This window comes from Lactuca sativa, chromosome 7, assembly GCF_002870075.4.
Source record: "Lactuca sativa cultivar Salinas chromosome 7, Lsat_Salinas_v11, whole genome shotgun sequence".
Classification (NCBI taxonomy): Eukaryota; Viridiplantae; Streptophyta; class Magnoliopsida; order Asterales; family Asteraceae; genus Lactuca; species Lactuca sativa.
In genome coordinates, this window is record NC_056629.2 from 126,406,293 (window position 1) to 126,417,296 (window position 11,004).

Genomic DNA, 11,004 nt, shown 5'->3' on the forward strand with positions numbered 1-11,004 from the left:
AGTGGGTTCAAAAAGAGAGAATTTTCATGTGTTGTGAGTTCAGAAAGATAAAGAAAAATAAAAGAGAAAAATTGATGTGGCAGTGGGTTCAGTGGGTTGATAGGGAATGACTCCCTCCTCCCTAAGGTTTCCATATTTATGTAATTAATCTCTCTTCTCGTGGAATATTAGGCGACTTTACACTATGCACTTCATTTAAAGATTTTTTTTTACATAACCACATTTGTATGTTGTTGTTACATGTGGTGTGACACATGACATATTTGGTTCATATGCATCGAATTTTAAAATAGAAACTTAAATACGACCTTATGAAGTTAGGGACTATTATTTCCCAATATGATCACGTTTATAATTTTAGATAGAGGGATTATTAGCGACAAATTTGAGAAATCTAAGTATGAACATAAAATAATTAATTTTAGGGACTTAAATATTATGAAATTGATATTTAAAAGTGTAAGTTGAGATTCTTAACATAATAATGTTGATAGATGTCATTTTATGAAATTATAGAATGAGAAACCAAACATGTCAAATTATTAAAACTTAGGTTTTACATATTGTTGACTAACTTTTGGGAGTTAAAATGCTAATAAATTTATATTAATAGGCTTTAATTAAAATCTTAAGTTAGAAATGATAGTAAATTTCTTTTGTGGACATTTAAGAAAGATGGACTAAAAGTTTCAATTCCTTGAAACCTAGGTTGACCATGAATTGAATTATTTGAGACTAGAAATGTTAAGATTGTATTTATTTTGGGTTTCTGAGAAGAAATATAAATGATTATATTAGAACAAAATAATTGAGGTTAAAAGAAGAAAACTCTTAAGCAACACACCATTAAGTTCTTCCTTCATCCCATTCATCATTTGAAATGTACACGAGAGACTACAAGGCTGTAAAATGACTATTTTTTAATAGTTGAAGATAGAATCTTAACATTTTCTTTGAAGATTGGAGCTCAAATTCATTTTCTTTGATGATTTTTCAATTCCAATTATATGAGTTGTTTGGGGATTTATTAAACCCTAGATGTTGAGATGAAGTATATAACCATTGAATTTCAATTTTGAGTGATGATTCGGTATGAAATCATAGGTTGAGCTTTAAATCAAAGTTAAGAGTTTAATGTATGCAGATTTCAACTCCAAATATGTTGAAAATGAATTTTTAAGTTGTTGATCATGCTTTAATGGAGGTTTTGGAAGCCTAAATCCCTGAAACCCTTACTAGAGCTTATGTATTTTGATTTCCAATAGATTCGGGTGTAAAATTGGTAAGTCACCCATAGATTCATTTTTAGAATCTTATTAGGTTATTAAGCTCTTAACATGTTTAATAATTGATTTATATTTTCACCAATGCCAATAATTGATGAAAACTTAAACTAGTCACCATTTGGAAGATTTAAAGTCCAAGAAAGGAGTTTATGAAATGATCATTTTTATCCATGATATATAGGTGTTGGAAATAGTGTTCACAGTCACAATAGTTGATAATATTACTATTAATAACAGGGTGCTTTTGGGTTACACACAATGACAGATATAAGATACAATTTGGCATGAGAATTTTATTGGGTTATAATTTGTTAATTAATTAAGTGTTTAATTAATTAATATAAACTAGTAGACATAAGTGGTTTAAGTGTAAATATTTGAAAGTCATAGATAATTACTTAGTAACCTAGTAATTATCCAATAAGGATTCCTAAACCTCTCCTATAGATAGAGGATCCTATTACCAAGTTTTCTAAGACTTTCAAGTAAGAAAAACCTAAAATCAACAATCTCTCTCGCATTTCAAAGAAACCGAACACTTTATTTATATGTTGCGTATATTGACCTAGAACACCACTTTGATCGATGTAAAATCCTAATCGTTTAGGGTTTTTAGTGCTTCATAGTTACGAGGTCCATCAACGTTGCTGATTTTCCATCTATTGGTGCTACTGTGAATGAGCAATTCTATGTTGGGATCTAAACATCCGTTCAACTATCAAGTAGAAAACAAAATATTTCGAGTGTATATTTTTGCTTTCGTTCTATGGTTGAATTACAGTCACTTAATATTTTATTGAACTTGTGAGCATGTTGGTTTTTGGGGTTTGTTTTGAGCTTCCCCAGTGCGCCTTGATTTTGAGTATATGTTTTCTCTTTCATGCTATGGTTGTTTTACAATTGCTTAATATATTGTTGAACTTGTGATCATGTTAGTTTTTAGGGTTTGTTTTGTACTTCCCCTGTGCACCTTGATGGCATTGCTTGAATCTCCATAACCCATAAATGGTGTTAAAGCCACTAGTTTAAGTCTTATGCATTGAGATTTCAATTGTTTGTGTTAACCATATTTTTATTATAGTTGACTGATTAGATTAGACCATTATAATTCTTAAATACGTTTTCGTAAACTAATAATAGAATTAGGGTTTAAGTAGAAAAATGGTTATGTCAGTTTACGCGGTGCGTTACCTTTGTGTATGCAATGCATCGACAATGGATTACCTTAAATCTAATCCATAAAACGCAACATACTACAAGAACTTACACGTGGGATGCGATACATGGTGTAAGTCCCAAAAATGTTGATAAAATTTTCATTTTTAGTTGAATCATATCATTTATTTATTTGTTCGACAATCAGAGTAAAAATATTCTCAAAACATCAGAGTAATTAAAAAACAGTCAATGTAAAATAAATCTCTAGGGGATGCAATGCGTTCAAGCCGCGCACTTCCCTTTAGAAACAGAACTACTTGAAAACATTTAAAACATAAACCGTAAGAACGAAGCTTAGTGAGTTCCCCAAACTACCTTACACAACAATACATAAAAAAATTGCATGTACACCGAGCCCACAACATATGATAGGATTGCCCCATCCCGAGCCCATATCTTATGACTAGATTACCCCTGAGCCCACAACTTATGAATGGATTGCCATTGGGCCCACATCATAAGTATGGATTGCTACCGAGCCCACATCATAATACTAGATTTCCCTTCTTGGTCCTCATCTTATGACTATATTGCTCTCGGCTTTGTTGGCTTACAACACAAAGCAAATAATGCCTCAACCCAACCATACTTTGTTGACATATGAAAACAGATAAACAATACCCAACAATACAGGTAATCATATAGATCTATCAATCTATCAGATCACTACAGTATAACAACATCCTACACACAAGGAGACATACTGCAGTACAAAGTATAGTGAGAAAATTTAGCTGACTAACCAACAGAAGCTCACTAGTGTCAAACCCTCGGTCAGTGGCAGAAACACTGAGCCATGATAGGGTTCGTTTTATTATCTAAATCATAGAGCGAATCAAACAAATTATCTTTTTAATAACTTACAATTACATTGATTCTTGCATAATAAGATCTAACTAATTCCATGCTTCTTATCCTTCCTTGAAACGATCTTCTCTTCTTTCAATTTCCTAGTAATACATGGTTCTCAAAACGGTCAACATAATGTTGGTGAGTTCACAAGTTTTATAGTTTTCAAAGTACTCTTCGATATAGCATCTTTGTTTATGAACACACACACACACACACACACACACACACACACACATATATATATATATATATATATATATATATATATATATATATATATATATATATATACACTGGATCGATTTAGAGAAAAAAGAAAGAGTTTGAGGTGTGGAATTGGAAGAAGTGAAGAATTCTATTTTTAGGGATGATTTTGACATACACGCGATGCAAATAGAATCTATGCATGTCGTGAATGAACCTTGTGGCCCCATCTAAACTTGACATGTTTCAACTTTCTGGCTGTCCAAGTCTCTTGTATCTCGATGAATCCGGGTGTCAAACGTGTACATCATGCGTGGCGTGCATTAGACGCACACAATATAATTGTATCATATATTGGTGCATACATCATGCGTGGCGTGCATTAGACGCACACAATATAATTGTATCATCCGGGTGTCCACTCTATCTTGTTATAGATTACTGGAAGGATTTCTACTTCTAATCTCCATGTGTAAGCTCTGATTTTTACTATTCTTAGGAATATAATTGTATCATATATTGGTGCATATATAGTGTATTCATTTCAAAGGTAGATATTTCAAGGGCTTCCAATCCTTACCATTCAATATCCTAAGCATTATATATATATATATATATATATATATATATATATATATATATATATACTCTGATTTTTACTATTCTTAGGAATATAATTGTATCATATATTGGTGCATATATAGTGTATTCATTTCAAAGGTAGATATTTCAAGGGCTTCCAATCCTTACCATTCAATATCCTAAGCATTATATATATATATATATATATATATATATATATATATATATATATATGTTTTTATAAGGTAATCATAATATCTACTTATTACATTGTTGCCCCAGGATACTTTGCTTCAAGTATCTTTCCACTGGCTTTGTTAGTTCTGCAAGACTTTACGGTGTGTCCTTTCCTACCACAGTTGTCACAAAGGAGTTCCGTACAATTTCCCTGGTGGTGACAGCCGCAACTGTCACACTTAGGAAGGTTTCCCAAATACTCTCTTGGTTGAATAGGCGATCTTTTTTCGAGACTTCTTGATGTCTCCTTTCTTCCATGAGGACCGATTTGATTCTCCTTTGAGACATTCTTCCCATTTCTTTATGAGATCCTTGACTTCTTTCTTACTCTTCCTTGAGTTGAATGGTTTCTTCCTGGTCATAGTTTCTACTGGATTAAATTTTCTTGAATATTTGTAAGTATTGGGTTGGGCTATGTATATCATCCTTTGAAATCGTGGATCTAGCCCCTTGATTTATGCTTCAATCTTCTTGCATTCTGAGTTGATCAATTTTGGGCATATGTGGCTAGTTCCTCAAAGCGTTTGGTATAGGTTGCCAAACTTGTGTTCCTTGTAGTCAGGTGGTGGAATTCCTGTTCCACTAGAGTTATGTCTTCCCTAGAACAAAACTCTTTTATCACTAGCTTCTGCAGTTCTTTCCATGAAATTGCATAAGCCACGTCTACGCCTAAGGTCTTGACTCGAGCATTCCACTAGATAAGAGCCTTATTTATGAGTGTGCAGGTTGTAAACTTTACCCTGTAGTCCTTTGCACACTTGCTTTCCATCTCTTTATCTAGTGGATTAATCCATTTAATCATTTGTCTCCATAGTAGGTTCTTGGTTTGTTCTTAACAAACTCCTTGTGTGTGCTTGTTATCTGCTTACCTTCTTTATCCCCTTGGTTGATATTTCCTTCCATTCTAGTAACTTTGTGATTTCCAAGAATGTCTGAGACATGATGCTCAATCATTGACTTGTTGGGTCTACTAATGCTAATGTCGTCGTTTTTATTATCCTAAAATGAGGTTACTTGTTACTTCTGTCACATAGATTAGATTGGTAATTTTTTTAAAATCTTTTGCGTTTTTTTGGGAATTTATTATTCTTCCTACTTTTGTTTTTTAACGCATATTATGGTTTCTAACTAGCTAATTTCTTAGTAAACTATATTTTTATCGGCTTATGCTTTTCCTAGATATCTTTGGCCGTCTTTAAATGAGATGATACCTTGTCATTTAGATAATAATGGTACATTATTCCTTTCGTGATTCATGAATTTGGACATGCAAGGTTTATAAGCTTAATTGGCTTCTAAGTTCTTAGGGTGCAATAAATTTGGGGTGAAAAGTGTTGATTTTTGAAAATTGGGTTCTACATTGTGCATGGCGTATGCACCACACACACCTTCATTAGTTTAGTATTTAGTGACAATTTTTGGCTTTATTCGTCACATGCTTCCTTTTCGAACTAGTCCCCACACACAACTGGACCCCACACAGGAGTGGTCTATCAGTAGTGTAATTAATAAATATACTTTTATTTATAGGTTCGAGGACAAACCTTATCGGAGTATATGCCCTAGGATATAGTTGTAATTTTCTTAGGAAACACTAGTTCGCTATAACCTTCGACTCTGATACCATTCTATGTCACACCCTTGGTAGGAGGCGGAAAAGCCGAGCCTTGACAGGGTATGTTTGTTTATCCAAATCACAGAACAAATCAACATAATTATCTTATTAAAAACCCACAATTACATTGTTTTTTACATAATAAAATCTAACTAATTCCATGCTTCTTGTCCTTCCTTGCAACGATATTCACTTCTTTCGATTTCTTAGGAATATGTGGGTTTTGAAAACGTCAACATAATGTTGGTAAGATCACAAGTTTTATGGTTTTAAAATTACTCTTTGATACATGATCTTTGTTTATGAATACATAGATTCTTCGAAACTTTTCTATCACTATAAGTTTCCAAGGAATATTTCTTTCTTACTATATTTAATTCATAACTTCTCATATTTTCCTTTAATATTTGATTTGCTTCTTCCATCTTTGAGGAAGCGATTTGGTTTATACACTCGATTAGTTTAGAGTAGTTTTTAGATAAGATACTTAGGAAAGTATATATATATATATATATATATATATATATATATATATATATATATATATATATATATATATATATATATATATATATATATATATATATATATCAGTGTTGCAGAAATCGGCCTTATCGGCCGATTAATCGTTTGGCGGTCTGGAACCGATTACGATTAGGGTGCCTGGCAGAAATTGGTCAAAATCGGTCAAATTCAGGCTTGACGGTCCTCGGCGGGAAATATTTTAAAAAATCAAATTTATTAATTTTCAAATATTACACAAAATTTTTGAATTTTCAAGATATCAAATTTCAAATTTTAGATATTATACCAATATTTGCATATTTTAAAAATTTTAAAATTTTAAAATTTAAATTTAAAATTTTCAAATACTTATTTGTTTAGGGTATACTAATTTTTTAAAATAATTTTATTAATAATTAAGGGTCTCCGAATAATCTCCGCCTAGTTCAATTAATCCCATATCACCAGTCGATCGTCGACCTACTGTAGAACGATTTTTACAACCTTGATATATATATATATATATATATATATATATATATATATATATATATATATATATATATATATATATATATTATTTTCCTAGGATAAATTTCTTATTTCTAGTTATCCTATAACTTTTCCTTTTTTTTTTTTTCAAATATGTTTCTTTTTCTTATCTTTTCATATTTTTATTACTTCCTAGGAATTCTCATCTAGGTAGTATAAGTAATTAATATTGGCAATTTTCACACTAGTTTGAGTCCACCAAAAAATATGGTAAAATTTATAAACGTAGTAGACACGTTTTCCAAATATTCAGAGTTTCCGGATTCAGTTTTCGACATACGATGATTTTTCTATAAATACTCAAAAATAGTAACAGTTAAGGGTAAAACTGTCAAATACATATTGAAGAGTTATTCACACCTTGTAACATGTTGAGCAAGGTGTGTAAGATTTACACTTAGTATTTCCATTTTCCTTTATTTGAAATACATGTACATGCATTACAAAGTTTCGTACCATCATATAACACGTTTGATAAACTATAATAGGTATAGTTTTGAACACTCCATTTAGCAAAGAAAACAATAACATTATCGATTTACAAAACGAAATTTTCACTACACACTATGTGAATTTGTTAATGAACATTTGTGAGACATTCTCCTTAGGGGTACTCTAAGTACCACAGAAAAGTCCTTTTGTTATAATCAGAATCTCCTTGAGGGAGAACATGATAGTTGTGTATAGATCTATATTGGGTCCGACAAACCCGCACCTGAGCTGCTTGCAACAGTTAGACCAGCAGGTCTGTGGTGACAAGTGTCATAACTTTCCGACGCCTGAAGAACGTCGCATTCAAGGCCATCTAGTCTTTAGTATGATTATAACATCTCGCATGGAATATTAACACAACATAAAATTCACGGAAATTATCAGGCTTTATACAAAGGAGTTTTATTTAAATATAAAACACACACACTAGTATGACGATTTACTTACACATACTAGGCCTTGTTCCAATTTAGTTTACAACAAATCTTTTAGAAAATATTGGATTTTCTGGAAACAAACTTGTAACAAACGTTAAGGAAACAACATTCATTTTTACAAATACTTGTGAACTCACCAGCTTTATGCTGATACTCTCTTTTCAAAACAACTTGTATTCTCAGTTAATCAGTAATACATGTAACCACAAAATTTTTGAAGTCAAGACGCTAAGGCGTAGATTATTTTGGTACATTTTATCATCATATGTAATTTAATTGAAAACACGTATTTTTGTAACATGTATTTTGGAAACAAAGTAACCTTTTAAATTATATCTATGATGATTGTGTTTTACTTTCTTCACAATGGTAATGATACTGAGCATGATGTCATCTGCCCCCGAACATTTCCGCCGTTCCGGTTTGGGGGTGTGACAGATTGGTATTAGAGCTTTGTTTATAGTGAACTAAGTATATCGAACCACGTAAGATATACAAACTATAAATACAACGGGACAAAATTCTCTGACGTAACTATTCAAAAAAATGCTTTAAAATAAAAATTTATATTTTTATAAAAGTATTTGCACAATCGCACATACTAATTTAGTATCATAATGGCAATAACATAAAAGTATCAAGACTAGTTGAACACCATGATTCAGCTTTGGGGTATGTAGTCTGATCTTGGAGGAATATAGCCTGATCAACTACATTCAGCCAAGGTAAGATCAATGTATGCCGAAGAAGGATCATGGTGAGCAACAAGTCTGCAGCTTCCCAAAAATTTCAAGAATCAAACTTACAAAATACTTTAGGGGTATTTTAACACAAAAAGCCGTAATCGCAACTTTGACAACTAACTCCTTATACCCAAATTTCCTCGAGACATTCCTGCTCACCCCTATTCTCGTACAAGTACGATGACAGGATTCCACTTACCAGGTGATCCTTACTTTCCCAACCAAGGGAATGTCGGTTGGACTGTGGAAGACCCAGAAGAAGAACCCGAAGAAGAGCCCATGGAGGACGAGGAACCCATGGAAGAAGAAAGAATCCGTAGACGACGAAGAGGAAGAAGACTCAGATGGAACCGACTCTGAACCCGAAGTTTACAATCCACACCCTATCCCTATGCCTCCACAACACTACTAGGGCCGGATGCCCCAATGGGCCGAAACTATACATCGATGGAGCCAAGAGCAAGGTCAACGACCTCCCTATGGAATGCAACGAGGTTTCTACGATCTCAGCAGAGGAGGGTCAGCCGATCGAGCCCTCCCTATCATAGTTCACCGTGTCACACACCACGAAGAGCAAACAATAATTAACACCCAACATCTCATGGAGGTTGGTGCCACCAGCCAAGTCAATTCCGTTCGCATCCGCCGGCTGGATGATGAGCACGAGCGGACTCGAGACCGCACCGGACTTCTTCGACGGGAAATGGCTACGACCCGTGCTGAAGTGCAAGAACTCCGAGAACATCGAGCCACTTTTGAAGGACGCCTAGCTGAAGCAGAGTGCCAAGCAGTGGAATCCCGAGCTAAACTGAGGAACTTCATGTCTACATTTCGTGATTCTCAGAGCTTTAATTTCTGCAAGAGGCTACATTCTAAACACTAAAACGAACTCTATGCAGTGCTCCGATCTTGTCCCTACCAGATGGAACCGAAGACTTTGTGGTTTATTGCGATGCATCAAACCAAGGTCATGGATGTGTGTTGATGCAACGAGGAAAGGTGCCTACGCCTCAAGACAGCTGAGGACGCATGAGGTAAACTACACAATACACGACCTTGAATTAGGAGCAGTGGTTTTTGCCCTAAAAATATGGAGGCATTACGTTTACGGCACCAAGTGCACCATCTTCACTGATCACAAAAGCCTCCAACGTATCCTCAATCATAAGGAACTCAACCTGAGACAAAGGCGATAGGTGGAATTACTAAACTATTACGAATGTGAGATTCGTTATCACTCGGAAAGGCCAATGTGGTTGCAGACGCTTTAAGCAGAAAGGAGTACTCGGGCCACCGAGTAAAGACATTCACCATGACCATCCACTCACACCTGTCTGCACAAATCAAGGAAACCCAGGAGGAATCCTTGAAGCCAGTGAACATGACAGGTGAAGCATTAAGAGGAATGGAAAAAAATCTTGAAGTCAGGGATGACGGAGTTCGTTGTCTCATGAACCGGATCTGGACACCAAAATTTGGTGGATTCAGGGACGTTGTCATGAACGAAGCTCATAAAAATCGCTACTCTGTGCATCCCGGCTCAGACAAGATGTACTTAGACCTCAAGAAGATGTATTGGTGGTCGAACATGAAAGCTAAAATAGCCACCTTCGTGGGCAAGTGCCTGACTTGCGCCAAGGTTAAGGTAGAATACCAAAAGCGTCGGGACAACTTCAACAACTAGAGATACCCGAGTGGAAGTGGGAGCGGATTACGATGGATTTCATTACCAAGTTACCTAAGACCACGAGTGGGCTTGAGACCATCTGGGTAATCGTCGACAGATTAACCAAATCCGCACACTTCCTACCAATAAAAGAGACAGACAAAATGGAGAAGTTGACAAGGATTTACATTAGAGAAATGGTGCAACTTCACGGAATACCGATATCCATCATCTCCGACAGAGATAGTAGGTTCACATCACGATTCTGGCAGTCACTACAGAAAGCTATGGGAACTATGTTGGATATGAGTACAGCCTACCACCCACAGACTGACGGTCAGAGTGAAAGAACCATTCAGCCGTTAGAGGACATGCTAAGTGCTTGTGTCATAGAATTTAGTAAAGCGTGGGATACTCATTTACCTCTTATTAAGTTTTCCTACAATAATAGTTAACACACTAACATCAAAGTTGCTTCGTTCGAAGCCCTTTACGGCCGTAAGTACAGATCATCCCTATGTTGGGCCGAGGTAGGCGATACGCAACTAGCAAAAGGGCAAGTCCCTAACAGCGCACTCACTGGCCCGGAGATCATATGGGAAATGACTGAGAAGAT